Genomic DNA, 26,830 nt, shown 5'->3' with positions numbered 1-26,830 from the left:
TTCTGATTATCTTAACATGCTTTGTGATGTTTTTATTTTGGCCAAGTGATAAAGAACATTGGTTTCAGTGATGTCGGGGAAATGTCTACAGTGATTCTAGTATTTCTTAGGTTTTGGTTTCATAGAAAATGCAGATGTAATGGGGTATTTCAAAAGCCTTTTGTATGCTAGGTGATGTCCTAGACATAGTCATCAGAAAAACAAATTGCTCTCTGCACTTCTGCTGTCGGCAGGAACGAGGATTTTAGTATTTTCCTTCTATGACACTGCTATTTCTCCATCTGTCTAAGGAGCTGGTGGTGGCAGCTAGCAGAGCTATTAGTTCATCACTCCATAATGAGGTAATGCTTATGAATCACAAAGCTGCCAGTTCCTTCAGTATGCAGGTCATGAGTTGTGCCAGGTGCAGAATTACTGATATAGTTGCTTCATTCCAAAGTTTGTGTTATGATTCATTCACATGGAGTCACTAAGGAGTTTGATAGTGAACTAGGTACTGAAAATGTGGAATTTGTGTAGCACCCTATGTACTATAATTGCACTTGGAATAATGAATGAAATGGTGGCACTGCAGTGCAGGGTATACTGTGGTTTTGTGTTCTACTAAATATACTTTGTCTGCAACTAAAAGTAAAATTTTCTCTTTCAACCTTGAAGTTCACAAATTAGCCTACAATATGAAAACAAAGGTTGGTTGGATGTTTCTTGTTGCTGCTGTTATAAATTTCCCTATCCCATTTTCTTCTTGCCACTTCCATAAAATTCCTCTTCTAGACTTTTCTGATCCTCATGTTTCTGCCTGTGTTAACTCCATGACATTTATACATCATACTGCTAGAAAAAATTAAGTCATAGTCTTACAAAATTATTTTTTATTCTGTCAGTGTTTCTTGAATACTAAGCAGTGAGACTGTTGACGTAGTGAAACTGGGAAGGAGTTGTTTATGTTCATTGGTATGTCTCCCTTCCCCATTACATTATTCTGGTTTTGCAGAGATTTTTTCTAAGGATGCAAACGTAAATAATCTTATGACAGAAATTGAGATGTTAGTTACTATTTTGTTATAATACTCTCTGTAAACCTCTCTGTTTTGATCAGGGACTAACACAACTGTAGACCTGCAGCAAATAATTCTGAGAACAAATAAGGAACATAATCTAGATCATTCATCCTTGAACTGCTCTTCAATAATGAGTTAGAAGCTAAAATCTGATTAAAATAGTACAATCTGAAAAAGTTGGTTGTGAAGTGATATAAAGTTCATATGGAGTTTTTTTGTATTACAGAATTACACTGCAAGTTTTTTTTTAATATCCTTAAGTGCGTCTTACAACAGCAAATTCAATTTAATAGACACCTGGTAAAATTAAATTACTTGAGTGCATAAACTGAATTTGGGCACTCTTATGGGGAGAAGGAACTATTACAATTAAAACAGTGTAGGATTTACATGTGCAATTAGCCATTTGTTTCACACTCATGTTTCTTTTCACAATGTATTTGGGAATCAACAGATTAGAACCTTTTGCATGAGATAGATTGAGCATGCAAGTATTTTTATTTTTTTTTTACAACACAATAACAAACAAATAGCTAATTTACTTGCATAATGTTAATTGGTTATGTTAACCACATTCATGAATGCACATTTTATCTTTGCTACATGTTCCTGTACTTTTAAAATGTATAGTATGTAGTCCTAGGCAAAGGATCGTATCACCCTGCCTTACAATACAATGATAAATAACATTGGGCCAGATTTTAAAAACAGCTTCCTAATGCCACATCTCCAAGTCAGGCATCAAGCCCAATGGGAGCAGTGAGTAGTGAGCATTTTTGAAACTTCAGGCTCTTGTTCATATCAATTGAATATAAATTATATTTGCTAAGGAAATGCTAAGCTGTTGTCTGTGGAAAACCTCTTTTTCCTAGAGATGGGATATTCCAAGTACTATAGCTACAAAGTGACCTTATTCTTTCTGTTTGAAGAAGTAACTAACTATTTTAGCAGATGGAGCAGGGGGTGGTGAAGTAACTGTAGTGTACCTAGCATAGTAAATGGAAGAAAACTAATTGTTTCACCAGAAGCTGTTTCCTTCCTGTTCTGCTTTTACATGTTTATGCCACATGTGTTCATTAAATGAAGTTTTAACTGTGCAAATGGCATTTATTCTAAGTATTTTTTATTGCTCTTTTTACAGATATATATAATTTAGCTCAGTGCGCACACATCCACTTTTCAAAACAACAGTGCTATAGGTTAGTCAAGTTAGATATTTATCATGTAAGTCTTACATTAGAAAACAGGGTCAGAAAATCTTGAGGATAGGTTTGTGTCCATCAAGAAAAAAAGAAGAGTCATGACCATGGAATCTCTATAATTTTCTACATCACTCGGTCAATGCGTTTCAGCTCTGAGCAAGAACTGTCTTCTGCAATAAAAGAAATTAGTCTGTTTAGAGTCAGTGGCTGGCTTCTTCACCAAGCTGGCAGGCAACAGTGTTGGAAGCATATTTTTGGCTAATGAAAGCTGAATAATGTTTTCAGGAAAAGTAGTGAATCCAGCAATGTGAAATTTTGTTATCCATGCTTGAAATCCTGGCTTAAAATTAGTTTTCCATTTTATTCTGAAAAATGAAGGAAATCCTGAGTAACATTAGAATTTGGCAAAAACTGAGCTGGACAAATGGCATTTATTGATTTTGTTTTCAACTAAGGCACCAAAACTCTGATTTTGTCCCATTCCTCCCTCTGCTTTCTGAGGCTGAATCATATAACAATGTGAGGAGCCTTTCTCAAAGTTATCGTTCATCCTGTATCTTTGCTAATAAGGCAGAAATGTGTCATTTCTATCCTTCCTGAATTAAACCTGCCATCAAATTAATTAAGAAAGCACTGAAAAACTCCTAAATAAAGGAAGAAATATACTGACTTATTAGAGGTGGCAGCAATTCTTTGGTATATGAAACAAGAAATAATTTATTGAAGAGGAGTTTGAGTTAAAAGGAACATAATTCTGTCCTTGCATTGTGTAGTTGCCTTCCAAGGACTGCAAAAACTTTATTTTCAAAACTGTGGTTGAGATCATTTTTCCTTACCCTCTTGCACTCTGCTTTCACGTGATTGCTCATTTTTGTTAGTGATATTCAGTTCGATCTATTTGCTATTAAATTAATAGTATTGAATTTGAATTAAATCAAGCTCCAGAGAATGCACACTTTTCTTTCGTGAAGGGTTGCAATGTACTCCATTCAAAAATACAATTTATTTTCAACAAACTGGAAGATGAGTGTTTTGTAAAGTTTAATTGCTTACAGTTTAGCCATGAACTGATACAAAAGGAGGACAAACAATGCATATTTTATTTAAAAATATTTTATATTTTCATGTTTTACATGTAAACGGTCAGTTATGTGCTATATTACCAAAAAAAATCAAATGGAGAAACAAAATGAACAGCGTTCAGAATTCCAAACCATGTGTGATAAAAGAAATGGAGCACTAGAGTAAATACAGCAATGGAAAAAGCATTTTAACAGTACTACTAAGAATATTTTTATAAGATTCATTAATCCCATATTTTTGTTCCCACGTATAAGAAAATCTTCAACTTTGATAGCAGCAGGGCAGGCAGGACCTGAGGGTAGAGTTATGAGGGTCAGGAACACACAAGCCTGGGGATCCTCCCTGGACACTGGCCATGGATGGAAAAGAAGGGAAGAAGAAGAAGGAAGGGTCTTGACTTCTGTGATCCCTGAATTTATATCCAATCTTATGTAGATATACGGAATGGAATACTTTGGTTTGCTGATTTTGCCATCTGTCTAGTTTGCTCCTCCCTATGGGAGAGTTATAGATACAACCCTTCTACTCCTTTAGTGCCCAAAACAGTAGATTCAACAAGTCGAGTAAAGTGTCCTTGGTCTCTCAGCAGTATCTATAAACATCCCAGCATTAGCAGTCCACTGGCTGGAAAGTGTGTGTGCTGTTTAGAAGAGAATTCACTGAAGGAAAAAAAAAAACAACACAACAAAACACCAGTAAAAACAAAATTGGCTTCATCCTGGCTCAAACCAGGACATAAGTCTAATGTATTAATTGTACATCTTGTCATGCATAACCCCAGCCTACCATGTAAACTTCAGAGGAGGAGGTTTATTTATTAACAACTTAGTTCAGAGCTGTTACGGCTATTTAGATTGAAAGATTAAGGAAACTAAAGAGATGAGAAGCTCTTTGTATCCTCTAGTGATTTTTATCTATAGATAGGAGCATTTTGTGTCTCATGAAGCAAATATTCTGACATGGTGCTGATCCTAAGTACTCTGTTTTATAGGAAGCTCAAGGTAACAGAGCTTGCTTCTTTTTTTCCTTTCTGCCAGGGATGTCCTTCACAGAAATGCAAGGACTTTTAAAGTGATTTCCAGGCTTTCAATCCTTCTCTATCAGCTGCTTAGTGTCTAAAGCTAATCTAACTATGATATATGGTAAATATTTTCCCTTGCAGGAAAAGTGCTTAAAGCTATTTCTATGCATTGATTGAGCACATTAGGCTAATATTTATCCATTTGAAACATGGAATTTTAGCAGTAAATCACTTAATAGCTAAGCACCGATTATAAGAAGTAATTATACATAAGAATATCAAAGAATATTGAGTCCCTTGTGGAGGAACCATCATAAATGGTTTAATGGTGATAAAATCTGGGGAAGCTGGAGTAGTTTGGAACACTGCTTATTAATTTTAGAAGGAGCATGGCTCTCTGAGCATTATAAATAAGTAGGAGTACTAACGTTTATACATTTAACGAAATTTTGAGCTGCACAAATGTGGCCTTCAGGTTTCTTGCTACAATTTGGTACATTTATTTGTTGAAGTGATGCTGCTCTCTGTGCATTAAATTCACATTTTTTTTCAAAACTGTATCAGTATGGTTTAATTTCTTACAGAGCAATAAATTTTATCCCTTTTGTTTGTGCTTGAAAGAGATCTTCAGCCAGTGCAATATTCTCTGAGTTCTCAAGACCCCTTTTTTGTCTCCTTCTTCTCACTCTCTTACTTATTCTACTCGAGAACCTAGCACAGGGCTAGTTTATGAGAGCAATGCCCTTACAATGACCTCTTCCCAAAAAATGATCAGCCAAGCCGGTGTTACATGTCTGAATAGTCTTTACCAAATGGGCATATATTAATTACACATTATATCTTTGATTTTTTTTTTTTAAGATCAAAAGGTCAAGTTCTGTTGTTCTGTATAGAATGAAAATTTGTTCTTGGTATGAGTTTGGCTCAACAGGGGATGACAAACAATGCCTTTGAATTTAGTGTTGTACATTAAAAAAAATAATTTTCAAATTAAGCTTTAATTACTGCATCACATTATACTATGAAAGCTCATAACAGAAACACAGTATTTGTATGCTGAAATATTGTTCAGTTATTTTGTGGTAGCATGGAGTTAGTGTGATTTCACTGCAGCCGTAGTTAAAATTATCAGTGCTATTGGGAGAATGAAGGCATAGATTAATCCCATTGACTTTTGAGTTCTGCTTGCACATTGACCTTAACATTTGACCTATATTCTTTGTACGTGATATTTGGCCAAATGACCCACTCGTCTCATTCCATAGAGTTACATCAGAGATATAATTGGCATTTGTACAATAAATGTTTGCCCTTTTAATACCCTTATGGAATGGAGGGCATATGTTATTTATTATGTACAGTGATGTCAGACAATAACTTAATTTTTTTGCAGTTTTATCTTGTTAGGCTGAGATGTAGATGGAATGCTAACTTACAATTACAGTCTTTGGATAGTGTATGATAGAGTAATCTATACTCCCACAATTGATTTTAATATTCTTTACAGTCTAGACACTCCTCATGTTATTGTTTAAAGTGCAGCTCAGCTTTCCAAAGTGACTCTGAAAATGCTGTATTCTGTGCTTATTCTCTGCAAGTAACTCCAGAACACAGTTCATGCATTTAAAATTTGGGCTTGTTTGATACTGGTTGTTTGGGATTTTTTTTTGTAATAGAAAGTATCTTTTTATGATGAAGCATGAGTTCCTGCTTGCTGTCTGCCACTCAATCCTCTCCTCAAGTTGATAAAGAGTATACCAGCATCTTCTGTCACTACCTACCTGTGTCTTAGAGGCAGGGATGCTAAGTGCACTGGTGTGAGGTATGATGTGCTGTCACTGGCATAGCTCATGTGGGACAAAGATTAGGGACTCATCTTTGCTCTGATCCCTTAGACCAACTTAAAGGGCTGCATTGTTGGAAAGGGCTTACATTTCTGCTAGGAGGAGATTCTGTAGTGACGATGTAGTTGAAGACCAATAAAATTCCATTCTGAGAATGTCTCTGCAGCCCTGGTATAAGGACACAAGGGAACTGGGAAGGGAACATAGGGAGGAAAATGCTATGGAGAGTCTGGGAAGCCCTGTAATTTATAGGTTCCCGTAATTTAAAATATAAATCTAAATTGATTATTTACATACATTAACCACAAGTTCTTTCATTAATACTACAAATTGTTCTCAGTAGTCTCAGTAGTACAACTGTGTATTCCAGCTCATAGAGTAGCCAAGAATAAAGATATTTCGAAATATTATAGCAAACTTTCCTTATTTTGTCTGACCTTCTCTCTTGAATGCCCTCACATTCTCACTTCCCTGTTGTAAAACAGGGAATGCCACAAGAGCTACATTTCCTTGGACAAGGAGGTTGAAAAAAACCCTTGACTCAGTACATGAGACTTCCCATCTGTAGCCTCTTCTTGCTTTGCTTCAGATTAATTTGTGGAAGACAAGGATAACAGAAGTGCAGATGTCTGATCATATTGACTGCATATAAGAGAAACAGGAAGTATATCCTCTGATATACTTGCAATATACTGTATTATTTTCCCCTGAAATAATTAATGGTAGGCTTAGAAATCATCTGTAAAGCCTGATAACTCTACAAGTGCATCACAGACCACAAGGCTCTTATAGTAGTACAGTCACTGAGTTGACCCACTGAGGAATGCCTGGCTCTCCGAGAGCTACCTATCCCTTATGCTTCAGGAAATTATTTCAGAAAAAAAAACAGATTGACCATGGTATAGCTATTTGCATTTCAGAAAAGATACAGTATTGGGCTTTCCTGAGCTCAAACATCCTTTGGACAATGTGTCTAACCTCTCTTGATCCAGTTTGTTCCATTCTTACTCTAACATCCTGGGGCACTGAGTCCCAGGTTGTATGTATTGTGAGAAAAAGAGGTAGAAACAGCTGTAAGTACTGATTCTCAGAGACTCATATGCATTTAAAGAATAATTTCTCACAGTTACGGATTATTTTAATTACAGATATATTAGTATTTACAAAAGAAGGCAACCAATGCCCTAAGCCATCTACTAAATCAAAATTGCCTAAAAAACTTTTATAAGTAAATAAAAGAGAAATGAATAAAAGTAAAAATAAACAAGCAAACAAAGAAATAAATAAAATAAAAATCTGTGGCCATAATAATTGCTCTCTACAACTACCAGAAAGGAGGTTGTAGGGAGGTGGGAGCTGGCTTCTTCTCTCAAGTGAATAATGACAGGATGAGAGGAAATGGCCTGAAGCTGCACCAGGGGAGGTTTAGACTGGATGGTAGAGAGAATTTCTTTACCGAAAGAGGGGCTGGACAGTGAAACAGGCTGTCCAGGGAGGTGGTAGAGTCACCATCCCTGGAAGTATTTAAAAGAAATCTAGATATAGTGCTTAGTAACATGATTTAAGCACTGAACGGGTAAAATAGGTTATAGTAGGGGGGTTTAGGTTATGGTTGGACTTGACCTTCAAGGTCCCTTTCAACAAGGATGATTCTATTTATTAAATGAGCAATTTTATGTAGAAAAGTGTTTTTTGGAGAATCAGGTATATGCTTATGAAGCATATGCATATTTATAGTATGTTCAGTGTTTAAATTCTAAATATAACATAAAATCCTAAAATACTGCAAAATCCTGAGCATTGGAATGCATTGCTGGATATGAAAATATGTGCTACATTTATGATGGCCGAGCAGTAGTATGTGTTTCTCTTGCGGAAATACTGAAAATATGCTCCTGCATATTTATGATTGGGAGAACAGTGGAGATTGTTATTTTTCCTAGAAATAGAACCTGTTTTTGTGTTTAGCCCAAGTAATTTGCTAAGAAAACCTCTGAGATAGGCTTTGATTAAAATTACTGGGGAAGTTTAGATGGAGCCCACTTTTCTTAAGCTCTTTATCATAGGACTTCCACTGAACTGTTAACCAAAAATATCTTCCTTTTTCTACCTGCAGTAATGACAACTTCAAATCTGCCTTTTTCAAATGATACCTTAGATACCTCTTTACAACACCTCATCATTTTTCAGCAACATAACTTGTCCTACCTGCCTGCTAACAGCACCTCTGAAGTAACAAGTTCTCTAAAACACTTGACATTACAATAAGCAGAGGTGTGTATATGGTGGAATATCTGCATCATTTGTAAGCATGTAGATTTGTAGCTTTTGGCAGTAGAGCCAGCCACAAAGCTTGGATGCATATATGAAATTTCATAATAGTTTGCCTGTTTAGCATTAGAACTCTGATTCAGGTTATTTCTAATGCTCTGTCAGATCTGTAAAAGTACATAATTTAATTGCAATCTGCCGGCAAGATGAGCTCCACCTTATTTATTGCCTTGAATTCAACAGTCATGCTTAATTACTTAATTTTACCTTTTTTCACACATTCATGTTAAAAATTAATTTACAAATGTTATTTTGAAGGATTTATTTTGTTTCCCAATACTTGTGAAGTACACTGACCACATTCAGAGACTTTTTTTTTTTTTTCCTCTGCCATAAAATCACTGTTTTTTCTGCATTGGTCACTGAAGAAATAGAAATATAATTATTATGACTTACAACAATTATTTTTCACTTCAGTCTCCAAATCCTAAGCCAGTTAAGGATAAGTCAGTATTTTGCTCAACCCTGCAGTCTGAAGATTGATAATGTAGAAACACTTTTCACTGCGAATAAAATGCAAATGTATCTGAAACCAAAGTTTTGATTACACTTGTCATCTCACAGCAAGAAAACTGTCACCAGCCAGAGGCTTGAAAGTGATATCATCTGACACTGACAGGTAGTGATCCTATTGTAAGAGACTGTAAACAAATTTCCTGTATAATACTGATTTGGTAATCAGGAAGAAAAGTTTAATTTTTAATATTTAAACAATATGATAAACATTTAAAGAGCAGAACATTATTTTTTTTTTCTGTGATTCATCAACCAGCATTAAATTAGGATGCATGCCTCTTAAAGCAGCTCATCTTTTGCAGCTGTGTAACTGGTGTCACAAATAATACTACTTTTTAGGAAGATGGATGCCATCAGAGAGTGACTCAGAAATCCCTGTAGTAAATACCTTTACTTTGAAATACTTTTCTCAATTTATTACTGTTCCAAATGATGGCTTAGATTTTACAACTTTCATTTTATAGAAACTGGAATCTGGTGGGGGTTTGTAATGAGTGAAGCCAATCTTTGCAACAATTAGTTATAGAAAATACAGAAACACATAACTATTTGTCATGCTAAAGTTTATTCACTTCTCTGCAGTATTACTGATTCATTAGTCACAACTCTACAACCAGTGGTTCAGTAAAAACTAGAGCTAAGCAGGGGACTTAGTGCATTGATCTATATGAGAACACATGTCTACTCATATCATTTTGGCTTTTCTCCCAGGCTTAACTGAAGCTGTGTTGTCTCCTATGCACCCTTTACATAGCACGCTGTCCTGTTTGTAATCTAACGTTACTGTACAGTTGCAACAAATGGGATAAGTAGTTAAAATGCTCTGCTTTGTGAGAAGCTGTTCCTTTAACCATCACAGTTTAAGTGAAAATACAGTTTTGCTTTTTGTCTGACTCCTGCACTATGTTCTCTCCTTCCCTGGTGAGGCAGAAGCAGAGAAGACAACCACTATTCTTGAAGTATACTACTGTCTCTAAGAAGACTAAGAAGTAAGTTCTGTTTCTATGCAGAAAATACTTTGTAAGCAAAAGAGGAATCAATCTTAGGATGCCTGTGAAACTGGGTTTTAGGCAAACAGGCCTAAGCTTTTGTTTCCTCATTCGTAACCATCTTGATTTCATTCCTTTTTTTCCTCACACGTACCCTGTGGCCCTTTTGAGAATTAAAATGGGCAGTATTTAGGGATATCAATATCCTTTCATACATTGCCATTTAAGGGGTCTTATTTCTTAAAATATTCTCCAAGTAGTCTAATTTTTCTGCCTACCCTTGGTAATGAATATTAAAGTAGGTTTTTTTGCCCTTGCAGTATAATGGCAGTTTTGCTCTGAGTTTTGGAGGCCTGGGAGTCTGCTTATGACAAAAGTGGAAATCTTCATTAGGTGCTGCATTCAGAGCAATTGCTAAGAAAAAAAAAAATCAGCCTCCTCAGTGGAGGATAGCAAATATGAGATAAAAAACCTAAAATGGCCTTTGTGCAAAAGTTTACCTGAATAATCTCTAATTGGTTTTGAAAACAGTACTAATCAACCAGACAATTGTTTTAGAGTCTGTATTACTATAAGTTGAGGGAACAGTGAATTATTCTCATTCTCAGACTGCTCTGATTTCTAGTGAAGAGCTTTATGTTGTATGAGTGCTTCTAGCTCACTTGTTAACCTTCTGAATGCAGATACTATATATGTGATGGATGGCCCCTCTGCCAAGAAGAAAAGAACGTTTTTCACTATTAGTTGTAAAAGACTAACTAATGTTTTGAGGGTATGAAGTCTAATATATTCTGTGCAGTTGCAGCTTAGATTGCAGAGAAGGTGGTTCTGGGAGCCAAAATACAGCTTTACATATTTGGCATGTTTTCAGTAAGTTCAGTAAGCAGCTTATTTAAATGCCAAGGGGGAAAAAAGGGGAGCAGAATTTTAGTGTCTCATCTTCTTGTAGGTTTCAAGTGATGGTGGTTGCTGGAACACAGTGGTTGTAAATTGCAAAGTATGGAATATTTTTTCCCGTTCTAGAAAATGTTAAAGGGAATCCCTGGGGTAATACATTGTAAAGAAAAAAACACATTATTTGCATTCAGTAAACAGGTAGCTTTAGCTTCACATTATAGTAGTCTTCCAAATCTTTGGAAAGTCCAAAGACAGTTGGTTGATCTCTGCTTTTATCTTGCTCTCTTTTTCCCCAGCACATGCTTCCTGGGTCATCACATCTTGGATGAGTCACTGTTCAGCTCTCTCTTTCTCTGTTAGACTCACATATTGGCTTGAGTGTATTGCATTAAGTTTCTCATGTTTATGAAGCAGGTTCATAAACTCACTGCGTTTCTATCAGATCTTGTGTTCAACTAATTCAGATGTAATTTCAGCAAAAACTGGAAAAGTTTAATGTATTGAAATTTTGATCATTCTTTTCTGATCAGTAAGACTTTTGTCATTAACTCATACGGGAATGGAATTGGAACAAACTTAGTGCTATATTTTCTGTAGGAAGAAATAATTATTTCCCACTTTTTAATCTTTCTCAGTAGGTAAAGGTGATTGGTGCAGCATATAACATTTTTTTGTGTGTGTTTTCAACATAGGAAATATACTGAATAACTGGGATTTGTTTTTCTTTGTTCTGTAGGTGTATTTCTAGTACCTGCTTGATGAGTGGTTGACTTGTGATGTTGATATTAGCCTAAATTTATCTTTTCTTGAGTTGATTCTTGAAAAAAAGAGATGCAGGTCTCTCTTTATGCTGTTTGCAGTGTATTGCTAAAGTTTTAAGATTCCTCAAAGCAGACCACAGAGCCCTAAATTAAACAGTCAAAAGCTTCAAACAGTAAAACCACTAGTAAGAACGTTCACAGCTGATGCCATCCACTGCTGCAATGTAAATTCACGTCCTTGTTTTCTGCCTATTAACCATGTCATTAAGTCTGCAGGTAGTATCTTGGCTCTTGCTTCGTTGCTAGTCAGCGCCAAAACGTGTGCATGATAGACAAGTGATAAAAAGGAATACAATAAGATATAATAATTTCTGTAAGTAGTGTAGAAAAGAAAAAAAGAAAAAATATCCAAATATTTTCCAAATCTGTGGATGAAATGGAGACTGAATAACAAGGGAGTGAACAATATGTGCCATATAAAGCCATGTCATTGGGGACAGACTCAAGCTGTTCATATTCCAAACCTATATTTATAATTTTACTTGTTAAACCATTAACAGGCTGTTACAATGTTTTCAGTAAGTGATGTGTGACAGCATAGGAATTTCAATTTTCTTACGTACATGGCCAGAATGTGGCATAATACCTGCATCAGAATGTTGTGACAGTGGGTAGATATAAATTTAGAAATAGTGGTGTGACATTGTAAGCCTCATCTTTTGCACGTGTAGAATTTTTCAACAAGAAAATAGAAAAAATCCCTAAGATAAATTTTATATATTTAATGATCTGAATTACAAATAAAAGCATTAATAATGAATCACCAAAGTCTGCATGTTGTTTTGACTTGAAGCCAAACACTCCTATCATTTAACACAAATGAAAATCATTTGCATGTCTGGTGAATTGCAAAGCCTAAGTATTACGAAACTGATACTTAAGTTCTATTTTTTTGTTTTGTTTTCAGATTATCCACTATTTTTATTTGTAGTTGAGGAAGCTAAAGTCATCTACTACATCAAGTTTTTCTGCTAAGAAATATGTGAATTAGTGAATATGCATTTTAAAATTGTTTTCCATAAGCTCTGCGTGTTCACTGGGAACATTTATGTTTTCCTGATGTTCAGTCCATTTCCCTTGCATGCATCTTATTTCAACATGAGTCACAGTTATAGCAGATGTTTCTCTGGACTTCTAGAGAAGGAGAGAGATTTTTTTCTTAATATGCAAAACCTCTGAATGACTTGTGGTCAGTTTCTTCTATCTCATGACCTTTCATTATTTGTAGTAGGTCCTACTTTTCAGTAGTATTCATGGAATTATTTGATGAATAATCATGGTCAAATTAATTTTGGCATTAATAATTTATCCAAACAGGGCACTAGATACATGTAGATAACTACACATTTACTAACCATCAGGGAAAAGAAGCAAAACCAGCTTCCTGGTGTTGTAAGTTACTGTGTTGTAAGTAAAATGAGTGTTCACAGCATAGCACTTTACTATGTGTACCAATCTTCTGGTTTAGCAGCAAATAACATGAGTTGGATACAACGCTCTACTTCTACTGCCTTCTGTATTGTCTTCTACTGTCTACTGTATAAGAACTGGAGTACTTTTATGGTACGTTCATAGAGATCCACCTGTTTATTAAAGCATGTTGACACTTCCTGTAACTTGAAAATGAAAGAGTAAAGAAGATCTACATTCTTTTATTCCTAGGCCACTCTAAGCTATCACAAGTTGTAGTCATCAGAATGAAATAGAAAATAGAGGGCTGCATTCCATCTCCCTTAGACAGAGCTGCAGTGTATCCCTTGCTTAACAAGATGAAGTCGACAGATGGCAAACAGTTTGCATTCTCTGCCCAGGCACATGAACATAAGAGCATTTGTGCATCCCTGTGATCTCTTCCTCTTCTAACCTCGAGAGTTAGCCTCTGTTTCACAGGGCAAAAGGAAACACAATGAACAGGGGACAAAATGAGGCAGAGGGCATGAGTGAAAAGTGTAAAACCAATTAAAATTATTCATCCTATGCCTTAATTCTGTTTCTCTTGGAAGTTACCAACTGTTTTACCATTACATTCAGTAATTACATCATAGTTGTACATATAACCTGTACATATATTTTGGTGATATGTTTAATGTGACTATGACATTTTCTTAAATAGGACTACCTACACAGAAGTTTGTTCTGCATCCACTCAGAATTTAAGACTGTCTTAAACATTATAAAAGCCAAACAAAAGCTACTATAAGTCTTTCATTTTGCATTCATTGTGTGTAAAAGCAACTTGATTTTTTTGTTTGTTTTGGAATAATTTATTAAAAAATGGCACTGTGCACATGCTAATTTAATTTGAGGACATACTGAATGCTGATTTTCATATTAGGACATACATAAATCCCTATAATAATACTCCCTTAGACTTACTCATAGATTACTCAACATATTTTATGATTAACTATGAATTAATTAACGACAAGATTTGATCTGAATGTATAGCTTTTCAGTAACAGTTACATAATGTAACTTACCCTTTTCTGATGGTTATATTACAGTCACTCCCATTGGTGTAATAATATTTTCTATGATCTCTCCCAGCTACTAGTAAAACCCTCATGATTAAGAAAACATGGCTTGTATTCCAGGTTTCTGGCAAATAATACTATCAATGATAATGCACAGCAGTTGGAATTGAATTTGTTTTCTTGAACCTATGTTCTTTTTATGCATACGCTGCATTAGACAAAAGGGAAGGAGTGGAGGAGACTGGGATCAAATTCATGCTGAGTTTGCTTGCTTCTTACTGAGAGATTTTGAAACTTCTTGGTGTCATATGACTGTATGCTCATTATCAGGAGGCAAATTAGCCATGTGTAAACCAGGTCTTCTGTGAAACAAATAGAATAGGAAATATATGGGAATTCACTAGAAAGAGCAGATGAAATCTGGACAGGCAGAATGTTGAAGCCAGGTACACAATTTAGCTCTGAGACTTCTCTTTAACAGGCTTCTGTTATACAAAAAAGGCCTATGACAAATCTATAGCAGAACACTTCCAGGTCACCATTGTATGATTCAATATAACAGAATTCTCAATACCCCTCATGTGTATGATATTAAAAATCTGTATTTCCGTATATTTTGTTCACACACCATTCTCCAAGTTCCACCTCTTCCTCTCTTCCCCTTGTCTGTAAGTAATCATCTTAGGGTACAGGTGGTAATGAGAAAAGTTTAGAGGGAAATATTAGCGTATCAGGGAAATGGAAAAGAAAAGATAGAGTAATGGAAAGCAGAAAGAACAACAAAAAAAAATAATTAATTAAGGCACAAAAAATAAGTATTTCAGCAAGTAATTCAACTGCCAGATACATTGTTGTTACTCATTAATTGGTAGTACTGTCATATGCTATTCCATTGCCTGTATCCTCACACACATTGTCTCCTTGACTTCTTCACTCCTTTGTGCTCAGTTGTGTTCTTGTTTTCAAACACAGTTTCGTTTTGATATGCCTATTTATGAAACATCTGAAAAGCTCATGGATATCATTGTATTCTCACTGAAATAATGTGGAAAACACAGTGCAGATACGTTTTTAATTTATTATTAGAGATACACATATCACTCATTCTGATGTTCTTACACTGAAATGATCCTATTTTGTTCCTTGACTTCTACCTTATGTATGTCTTCCACATACATATTGCTGAAGAGGTTGCAAAAATAGAGGGGATGACCAACAACAATAGAGCAGTTGTCATCCTGAAGTCTCAAGGAGGTCTGGAACCCAGGAGCAGGGCTCCTGATTAGAAGGACCCCCTGTGTCCTTTGACTGACTAGAGATGGAGCCTAAGAAAACTGCCTTCTGTGCCTAAACTTGTCTTTATAAACATTTTCTTATTCATATTTAACAGTAAGTTCAGGTTAACTAATCTGCTAAGGTTATTTAATGCTACCTGATGCCTGTGGCATCAATATGCATTCAGTAAACTTTAAAAGCTACTTAGATGGTTGCAAACTAAGATCTAGATGTTTATTCAGACCTCTTGAGTTTATTAAATGGCACTGGAAATCTCTCTACAAGAGGCTTTTGAGAGGAGGGCATTAATTCTCCAGCTTGTAGGAGTGAAGCAGCATGAAAATAGCCTTTCTAACATGCAAAATGTTTCAGAACATTTTCAAACCTCACTAAGACTTCGGTTCCAAAACTGGAAAGGTGCTAGACCATAATTTTATTTAAAAAAAAAAAGCCTCTAGTAAAAGTGAAAGACACAAGAAAAGGTTCTGACACACTTTTCCCACTCAGTATTTTCTGCATTCAAAAATTTTTCTTTAGTGAGCTGATATATAAGATCCAAGAATAAGGCGGGGAAAAAATAACATCTTTATCTTATTTTTTGAACTCTTGCATGTACTCTCACAAACCAGACTGTTTAAAAAAAAATAATACTTCACTTTCCAATGTATTCAGTCTTAAATAAAAAATAAAAAATAATAAAAATTAAAAAATAATAATTCTGCCACCTTTGACTTTTTTTTTTTTTTTTCCCTCTTCATTTGTGAAAATACTCTCCTACAGCAATACAGTAGATACTTACATACCTAGATACCTACTGGCTTTGTGAAGCCAGGTGCCTTTATTTTCCCATAGAATCAAGGATAGCAAGTATTCCAGGAAATGACACAGAGCCACAAAATTGGGCTTGTGCTTTGAAGTGGTCTCTGGACAAATGAAGTTCTCACTATCAACCACAGAGAAAGACTAAAAAGACAAATCTTCCATAAGTGAAGTTATGAGCATGTTAAATTATAAACATATTTATTACCATTCCTCTTTAACATTAAATTAAATAGTAAGAAGAGCAGATTGTAAGCTTGTGATTGTGAGAACAGCTCTAGGTCTTAGCTGATAGACACAACCAGTAGGAAAAATCACCATCCATGATTTCAATTATGGAAGTGATTAAAGGGTCCCTCTTCCCAGAGCCCTCACTCTTTCTAAATTGGTACCTTATCATCTGAGTCAGCAAACATTTATTTTTATGGCATAATGACAAACAGGAATATCTTTTGATTACAGTAACAACACTACTTGGAACTGAACTTCATTTCTCTTTAAATCTCCATTTAGTCTAGAGGAGATTTTTCCTTTAGAACTGGGCTGATTTCTGTTAGGCTATCTGCCAGATAGTAATGTTTGAGATTGGGCATCTTCATTCCTCAGCAGTCCCTGAAGTGCAGTGCTTATAATTTAGTAACTCCAAATTTCCTGTTAGTGTTTTTATAAAGGGGAACATAAATGATCTGGTGGTGTTTTGGAGGATGTTCCCAAGGTTTTTAGACATATATTGCCAAGCAAACTGACAGTGGTCAGTGTAGCCTTTCTTCTGATCAGCATCTGAGACAGAAGAAATTATATGCCCTTTATTGTCTATTGAACAATTACAGGTTCTTTCAAATGGGAAACAATATTTTTTTTTTTGCCTGTATTTCTCTTGATGACTGCAATTACTTCGGGGAGGGATTGTCTCACACAATATCACAAGATTAATTTTATGGCTCTTAACTCACTTAGACATCTCTCTAGATTAGTCCTTACCTTGTACCAAATACCCTACAAAATAAATGTAATTATCCCTCTTTTGTGATAAGTCAGGAACAAAAGCAAATCCTCTATTCACCAAGGCTGTAAAAAGTGATACAGAAAAAAATTATTTGCAATAAAAATATGTGATGATGTACTTTTTGTTGTCTTTCAAGATAAGGATATTTTTCTTCAGCTGCTACTGTTTCAATCTTTTTACAGAAATGTATTCCTCTAATTGTTAAAAACTGTAGCCCAATTTCCAGTCTGAGTGTATTTGTAGCTAGTTTGTATCCACTGTTTTCATGGGAAAATGTACATTGACCTTATTTTTTTTTTTCTGCCTCTTGCTTAGATGTATTATGTAATATCACATATCCTGCACAAATTGCCAATCTTTCTATCTATTTGCCTGGACTCTGTTGATATGCATAGAATCATAGAATCATACAGTCATTCAGGTTAGAAAAGACCCGTAAGATCATTGAGTACAACTGTTAACCCAGCACTGCCAAGACCACCACTAAACAATGTCCCTTATTATCTCAACAACACATCTTTTAAATACTCCAGGGATGCTGACTCAACTACTTCCCTGAGCTGTCTGTTCCAGTGCTTGATAACCCTTTTTGTGAAGAATTTTTTCCTAATATCCGATGTAAACAACATGAAGCCATTTCTTCTTTTCCTAGCACTTGTTAGGCAAGAGAAGAGACTGACCCTCACCTCACTACAATCTCTTTTCAGGATTTTGTTGAGAGCAATACGGAAGCACTTTGGTCATTTCTCGTTGACCTCACCCAATTACTAGTCTTACTCAGTGGAGTTCTAATGTAGGCTTTACCATAGATATTTCCTTCTAAATTACATGTAGCACAGCTTTTAGGGTGGCATTTTTCTCAGGAGTTGTAAGCAACTTTACCTTTAGAAGGTGTTTTCACAGTTTTGTTGAGGAATGTCAGTGAGACAGTACAAGCAATAAGTTGTGAGACAGATAAAAGAAAAGATAAACAGGATGGGATACATGCTAACTGTAAAGCAATATGAGGGAGAAAGAGGAGTGTAACACACAGTGTGAGATCATAAAACTGAGTGACTAGTAGGTGAGGAAGATTCATGTTTGCTGCTCTGCATCATTACCTGTAAACCTTGCTCTCCAGCACAGGGCAACAAATTAGATGGCACACTTGTCTTTGTTTTTTGCCATCTAGAGTTATTAAATTATAAATTTTCTAACATAAATTATTATCCTATTTGCAAATATTATAACTTCTTATTCTCTTATAAGACTTATTTGTTATTCCAGTGTGAAGGGTGATGTTGAAGTAGCTTTTTTCTTGGTTTCCTTGGTGACTGTGCCTGCTATCTGATCATACCACAAAATGCAGACTTGCAACCAGGATGAGCAACTTGTGCATAATATTTGAACTTCTTTGTTATAAGTGGTCTGCTAAAGACGACAGAGATTGCAATAAAAACTTTTCTAATTACCTGTTTGTTGATTTGGAAACTTCTTAAGTATACACGTAAAAAATTTGCATTTAAAAGGCAGAGAACATGACACCCTGTTTGATAAGAATAGCAATAATCAGAGTGTCTCTGGGAAATGTCAGGGAAAGAATTACAAATCGAATCATATTAGTGATCTTGATCTTGTTTAAGTCTCTATCATGAATAAGTAGATAAAGAAACGTGCAGTGTGATAATAAGGTAATATGTTATATTTCCATAACCCAATTAAGATGCAATGATTACATGGAAATGAATCCATAAAGTATTCAGATTATATCATCTCAATGTTGTTTACATTTGATTTTTAATCTCTTTTATTCACTGGGTACCATTAACGTCTTTGACATAGTAAGAGGACATGGGTTTTGCTTTTTCCTAGTAAAATGCCATATTGGCAAAGTGATGGGGGTTTTTTGTAGCACCTGCTCCTACTACTATTTACTTGCTAGAGAAGGAGTGAGATTGAGTCATGTAAACAAAAATAATGTAAAATTGCCTCTATGTTACTAGAGTCACCCACTGTCTATGAACCACAAAGAAAACGAAAACTTCCACGTAGTTCCAAGTAAAAAATATTTATCATTGTTTACAGAAACATCTGTGCTTGCAGTTTCCAAAAGTGGAACACATATTGGAGTATCATAAGTTTGTATTAAAGTTATCAAACTAAGGTTGAATTTTATTCAATTTAAATGTTAGGAAAGATCTAGTTATTTGAGGAAATGTGTAACAGTCTAAACCAAGTACCTACGAGCAGTATATTTGGTTTAGTGATATCACTTTTGCTTCACTAGTGTCTCTGCTTTTACACTATCTAAAGTTGTAGGGGAAAATGTTATCTTTTTATGGTGTGATATGAAAATTTTAATGCCTAATATATTCTGTGAAAGACTGTAGTATGTTTTACTACTTTGATCTTTTCAGTGTTCAGTATTTTGATTGGCTGGGCATTTTGCTTCTTCCCCCAGGTTTCTGAGACTGTAAACAGGGGAAAAATTAGAGTAGCCAGTCAGTCAAATTATGGAATATTGAAAAGGTCAAAGCCATACAGAACTGTACTTAACTCATAGAATATATGAAGCATTAAAATTCTGATAGCTTTTTCTTGTGCCATGGATTGCAAAAAGAGAGAAAAAATGCTGCAGTTTGAATCTATACCTATGATGGCAATTATAATGAGAATGGAAAATGGTACAAACATAGCGTACTGTCAGAATGACAGTCTTTTGTATTTTAATACAAAGGACTTTTAAAAGAAGTGTTCTGCATGCAGAGCTAGAAATATATTTGTAAGTGTATTGAAACTGAGGCCTCATCCAGACCCAAACTAACTTACTTTCTTTATAATCCAAGAGAGGCTGACTGTAAAAACAGAGGGGCAGAACAAAAGCAGAAAAGTGATCTCATGTTATAGAGCTTTGCCTAATGTAATGGGCACAAAGATGTGATCATGATTATAGAAATGAAATTCACAAAAACAAGTCTGTTCTGATAGTTTGGTATAGTACCTTTAGGAAAAACTGATGTTCCAGGGGAAATAAAAATATGTCCAAAATGCTGCACATGTTTGCCTCTGCAGCACAGATACTTTCCCAAGTAGGGGCAAGGGAGATAAGTGGTGGAAACACTCTGTATAATAATAACATTTAAAATTGTGATTTAATTGTTCTTTTCTTAGCAGAAAAACAAGACTGTTTTCCTATTTGAAAACCAACTAGTTCCTTTTAAAATCCACCTACACTACTATTTTTGTTCTAGTTTCTTTATAAGTATGTGAGTATGTAAGTTTATGAATAGTATGACTTTCTAATTTCTCCTTGTGGGTCTGAGCTGCATGGAAACACCAGGATACAGAGTTAAACTCTGCCAAGCGTGTTGAGCATTCTAAAACTGCTTCTTAAACTTTAAGGAGCTTGCAAATTCAAGTGCCAGCATAGTCAGCACAAGGAAAATTCTTCATCAGAACCCAAGGCAGTTATATACTAATTGGCTCTCTTCTTATTAATTATACAGTTCCAAGTACATGGATTTTACTTCTACATTCTCTCTTAAGAATGGTTCAAGTCAGGTGGGAAAAGTAGAGAGGGATGGGAAAAGTGATGAGGGAAGGGAGAAGGGTTAAGGAGGTTTCTAGCCATATCAAGTAGCCTTTTATACTAGTTCTCCTGTCTTGATATAAGATTTACCTTTTGCAAGGCAGCAAAAGTTGATGTTTCACCAGCACTTTGTCGCAAGTTCCTTTATTACAGTGGAAATGCTTCTGGACTGAAAAGAATAATTACGCATTTGAAAATACTTTTTAATGCTATAGTATTACTTGGTAGAGTGTATAAGAAGTGAAAAGAAGTAACTGCTATGTTCTTGTTCAGATCTTATTAATTAAGGTACAAACAAGTTTTCTGTATTATTTTCTTCTCTACCAATTTTGATTACCTTACTACCCCAGACAGGTATTTATATCAAGTGGTGATGTTGGCTAAATCTGTGAGTTGTGTGAGCGTTAGGAAGAAAATGTTTTATTCATTAAATTTTTATGCACTCAGTGAAGCCATAGGTTGGAGAAGGACATCTCAGTAAGCATTGTCTTTATTATGTCCTTTTGAGAGTCCTTACTTTTAATTAGAAGCATATAGTGGCATTATCTCAAGTTAGGAAATAGGTATATATATGAACATTTGCCTAATGTGTGCCTAGCTAAATTGGTAACTAATGTCTCTTAAGTAAGATTTACATGTCTTTTCCTATTTCCTCTTAGTTGTATTGATACTATGAGGATAAAAATTTGGTAGAGCAGGAATATTTTCTTCGTACGGGGTTTTGTGAAGACCTTCTGCCTCCTCCTGACTGTGCAAACACTCCCTGTTGTGTTTCTGTTTTAGTAATCCCATTTTAGCATTTCCATACTAAAGGGATTGTAATAACAACAGTCGTAGTCCATTCCCTGCCTCTCCTTTGGAGAATTAATATGACAGTTGTTGCAACTGCATTGTTGGTGCATCTGTAACAAAACAGGGTCTCTTGCCAGGTAGCTGAGAGGCACTACTGTGAAAACCAATGAATATGCATATAAATATGAAACCTTTAAAGAATTCACAGCCTAACATGAAGAGTTTGAGACTATAGTCTGAAATAACTTCAAGAGATTGCTTCCCACCCACCTTCCTGTGTGATGTGCTCTACGTGACCCTGCTCTGGCAGGGAGGTTGGACTAGATGATCTTTCGAGATCCCTTCCAACCTCTAGGTTTCTGTGATTTGGTGATTCCCAAAGGCAAGTCAGTCATGCCATGCTGTGCCTAAAAGGCAGCAGTCAGGTTTGTACTCCAAAGAATTCTGGTTTCACCTCTTCTGCAGCTTCCCAGGTCACATAAACTGAATCTCTTTTCCTGTGATTGATTTGCATTGTTCCTCTATCAGCTGCTGTCACAGACAACATGGTCTTTTTTGCCTCTCTTCAGTTCCTTTATCCATATTTGAATTGTCTAGATGAAAACAAAACTGATCAAAAACCAAATAGACAACCATTTGTTGCTTCCTACCCTACCCTAGTCTTCTGTCTTAGACATTAAACAAAACATTGCATACTCCATATGAGTCAATCTTATCCAGGCTAAGTAGACTGGAAGAACTACTTTGCATGCTCTCTGCATGACATTTCACATAAACTTATTCCATATTAACTTATTTCTAGCTGCCGCATGATATCAGATATTGTAGAATTGGTCTGCAAAAATGCAGAACATCTACAAGTTCATTATTAAAATAATGAGGTACTGTAAATACTCAAATATTCTGAATATTTGTTGATTTTATTTAAATTTTCAAATGAAGTTAGAAAATTCGGGCCAGAGAAAAACATGAGGGATTCTGCTGGCTGCTAATAAAGGTAGAGGATTAGGCAGCATGAAGGCAAATTAAATTCAACATGCCAGATACAAGTTTATACATACTGGAAGTAGTCTGGCTTATACATGGAGCTGGGTTCTGAATAGCTTGTGTATGTTTAACATCAATTTTAGTGTGCAGTGAATACAGATATTTTAAGCCTAGGTTAGAAAAGCCTGTGTTAGAAAAAAAACTATGTAGATAAGCTCACTTGCTAATTTTTGGTTCTTTTAGCTTTATTAGTTTCTTCCTCTTTCAATCTCTTAAAACGTCTTATTCATCCTTTTTTTTTTTTTTTTTTAAAACTCAAATTTTAAATAAAGAAGTATTTCCAGCAGTCTTTCAGGACTCACAGAAAAGAAAGTAATTTAACATCTTTCTCTCTCAATAATATAGAGGTATGAAAAAATGGCAGTTTACTGTATTTAAATACTGTTCTCAACTGAAAGAACAACTGTTAGAGAGATGACTGAGTATGTTAAGCTGATGAGTTAGCTACACTGAAACTAGAAAAATAAAAGACAAAAAAATAATACAAAGGAAAAGACCTTCACTGGTTTGAATTCTCTGCAGTTCTTCTTCCAGCAGACTTTCAGTAGTGGAAAAAGATACAGATTTAGTGTATTAATGTGTGTCAGAGGGAAAAAGACAGAAGAAACTAACCAATACCGTGAGAATTAATAGTATTCAGACAAAGATCCTGAGAATTAAGAAAACAAAAAACCTCCAAATTGGTGAACTAGGTTGCAGTTCCAAATTATATTTATGGAAGTATTTTAAAGAAAAATTAATATGATTCCTGAGATATGTCTTGGAGCTAGTTTCTATCAGGAAGGGGGCTGGAGGAGATGTGTGTGCAATAGTGTCCTCTAATTCAACAACAGTGAAGGTTCTAATCCCATACATCTCCCATACAGGCTAAAGTGAAATATGCTGTTTACTAACATGGATCAGTGTTGCTTTTTTTGGCAGTGTCATTGGGCCTTCATAGTATTGGCTTGGGAACTGATGGGTTAACAGTAGATTTTTGCAATTAGGCATACAGCCTCAGGAATTATGCTACATTCTTTCATGTATCTATCACCTTATTCTGTAAATGTAATGAGATGGTTTTTTTCTGTAAAATTACTCAGAATTATTTATGTAATCTGTTTACTGCATATTATTCTAGAGAGCATAATAGCTGGTTTCATTTTTTATGATTCCAAAAGTATTAGATAAAACATACAGAATATAAAAATTTCCAGCAGAAGAAACTAGAAATAACACTTGAATGTCAGTGGCCTGCCTTCTAAGATGTGTCCCAAAATGAGAACCAAAATATCAGCCACCTGAAGTATATGTATACAAATGCACACAGTCTGTGAAATAAACAAGAGGAACTGGAGCTCCGTGCCTAGTCAGATAGTTATGATCTCATAGGAATAACTGAAGCATGGTGGGACAATTCACATGGTTGGAGTACAGTGAGAGATGGCTACAGGCTGTTCCGTAAAGACAGGCAGGGAAGAAGAGGTGGAGGAGTCACGCTCTATGTTAAGGAAAACCTTGAATGTATAGAAGTTAACTATGGTAATAGTGGTAGCCTTATTGAATGCCTCTGGGTAAAAATCAGAGGGGTTGTCTCCAAGAGAGACCTTACACTAGGCATCTGTTACCAACCCCTACACCAAGAAAATGTGTCCAGTGAGGCGATACTTGTGTCACTCAGGCAAGCTTCAGGTCAACAAAACCTGTTCCTCATGGGAGACTATAAGAATGGAAAGCATAACCCAGGTGTGCAGTTCAGTCTGCCATCCACCTGGCTGGAGAGCAGCCCGGTGGAAAGGGCTCAACATGAATGAACAGTGTGCTGCAGTGGCAAAGAAAGCCAACAGTATGCTGGGCTGCATCAACAGGAGCATCACCAGCAGAAATAAAGAAGTCATCATCCTGCTTTACTTGGTGCTTGTCAGACCAAACCTGGAGTATTGTTCAGTTTTGGTCCCAGCTCTTCAAAAAGGATGTGGACAGGCTGGAGAGGGTCCAGAGAAGGTCCAGAAGGATGGGCAGGGGACTTCAGGACCTGCCTTATGAGGAGAGGCTGAGAAAACTGGTTTTGTTCGGTCTTGAGAAAAGAAGGTTTTGGGGAGATCTTATTACCATGTTCCAGTACTTAAAAGGTGGCTACGGAGAAAATGGAGATTTTCTATTTGCAAATAGTCACATGAAAAAAATAAGGGGTAATGGGCACAAGTTGCTCCTGGGGAGATTCTGATTGGGCACAAGAGGTAATTTTTTCACCATGAGGACAGTCAAACATTGGAATAGCCTCCCAAGGGAAGTGGTAGATTTCCCCACATTGGACAGTTTTGTCTCAGCTTGATGAAATGCTGATCCATCTCATGTAAACTATAGTAATACCTAGAAAGGTTGGACCAAACCATCCTGGAGGTCCCTTCCAACATGGCATTCTATGATTCTATGCTTGTAATTTCTACAAATACGTCTTTTATTACCCTTTCATTTTAATATGTATAATAATACATAACACCTTAATAAATATAAAATGGTCACTTTACATTCAAGTTTGCTTTTATGATACAAAGGACTTGTTTAAAATACTGATGGTTTGAAGAGACAGTTAAATAGAAGAGAATATCCTCTTGTGAGACAGATTAAATGTTATGCCCACTGTCACTTGAAAATTAAGCAATTTTACTACATCCTGGTGATTTTAACATAGAAATTATTTTCCTTGTTCTTAGTAGAGAGGTAAAACTGCTTAGCAATGTTCCATATCAAAAGTTAATTCCAATGCTAAAAAACAATAATGGCGTGTGAAAATTTCTTTACAGTGATAAGAAAGCAGCAAGTTTTGATTCCAGAAAGAGGCTGAGATTTGGTATCCCCAGGAGCATCAGTGGAATTTCTCAAGTGATAATAGATGTGAACACTTCAGAGATAGCAAGTTAGCCGATGGTAAAGCAAACAGTCATGAACAGTACAGAACGATCCAGAGGGATTTAGAGGAGTGAAGTATAGTGGCCAGTGTATGGTAAACGGAATTAAATGTAGTGTCTGCATGGCTGTAGCTTATAAACAAGAAAAAGAAAAATACCACAAAAACAAAATACTCTGAACTTCTTCCTTGAGAGATTATTCCATGTTTCTTCAAAGAGCAGAGAGTTCACTGAGCCCTTCTGCACTGACAGAGCTCCTGTCCTGCTGCAAATGCTTGACTTCTCTTTCTGGACCTCTCTCCTACACCCTCTCAAGCAGGTACATGGGATGCTGCCACTGGGTCTTCTATAATGAATAATTTCAGAGAATCCCTGCAATGCAACTGCCATTGCAAAGCAAGTAAGCAGGTGAAGCCCACTTCCAGATCATAGTGTCTGCCTCTGAATCTGTCATTCCCCTCTACTGAAGGTAGCTCAGACCTCCCAGTTAATTTTTAGAATGATTTGGGTTGGAAGGGACCACAAAGATCATCTAGTTCCAACACCCTATCATGGGCAGGCACTCCTCATACTAGGCTAGGTTGCTCAAAGCCCCATCCAGCCTGGCCTTAAACACTCCCAGGGAGGAGACAGCCTGGGTATCCTGTTCCAGTGTCTCACAACACTCACACTAAAGAATTTCTTCCTAACATCTTATCTAAATCTACCTCTCTCAGTTTAAAACCATTACCTTCACCCTTCTACTACACTCCCTGATAAATAGTCCCCCTCCATCTTTCCTGTAGGCCCTTTTTATGTCACCTTGACATTCTGTGACTGAGGAAAGAGAACTTGAAGGTGACACATTGTTAAGACTTTTAGAATAACATTTTTTTTTATTTATTGGAAATGAAACAGTTGTCTTAGAAGAGAAGAATGCAGGTAAAGACAGACCAGCAACAGATATAAAGTCTGTCTGGGGTGTGGAAATTTTAGAGAGGCCAAGTCTATTCCTACAGAATTCCTTTTCTGTTAATAGAAGGTAATATACAGAAAGACATGAAACTGCTGCTTCGTCCAGAAGGACAACAGGCACAAGCTGGGACATAGGAAGTCCTGAGTAATGTGCTCTAGGAAATCCTGCTTAAGCAGAGGAGTTGGATTAGATGATCTCTAGAGGTGCCTTCCAGCTCTGACAATTCCACGATTCCATG

The 26,830-nt window shown here is 35.9% G+C and overlaps 1 protein-coding gene across 1 annotated transcript in view; it reads left to right on the top strand.

Moving 5' to 3' along the window:
* The window catches only part of PARK2 (parkin RBR E3 ubiquitin protein ligase), a 555,014-nt gene that overhangs the window by 339,253 nt on the left and 188,931 nt on the right, over positions 1 to 26,830 (top strand). The window lies entirely within an intron of this gene.

Source organism: Chaetura pelagica, unplaced genomic scaffold, assembly GCF_000747805.2.
Source record: "Chaetura pelagica isolate M959 unplaced genomic scaffold, ChaPel_1.0 scaffold135, whole genome shotgun sequence".
In the NCBI taxonomy this organism is placed as follows: Eukaryota; Metazoa; Chordata; class Aves; order Apodiformes; family Apodidae; genus Chaetura; species Chaetura pelagica.
The sequence above is the reverse complement of the archived record's forward strand: the minus strand, read 5'-3'. Positions and strand labels throughout refer to the sequence as shown.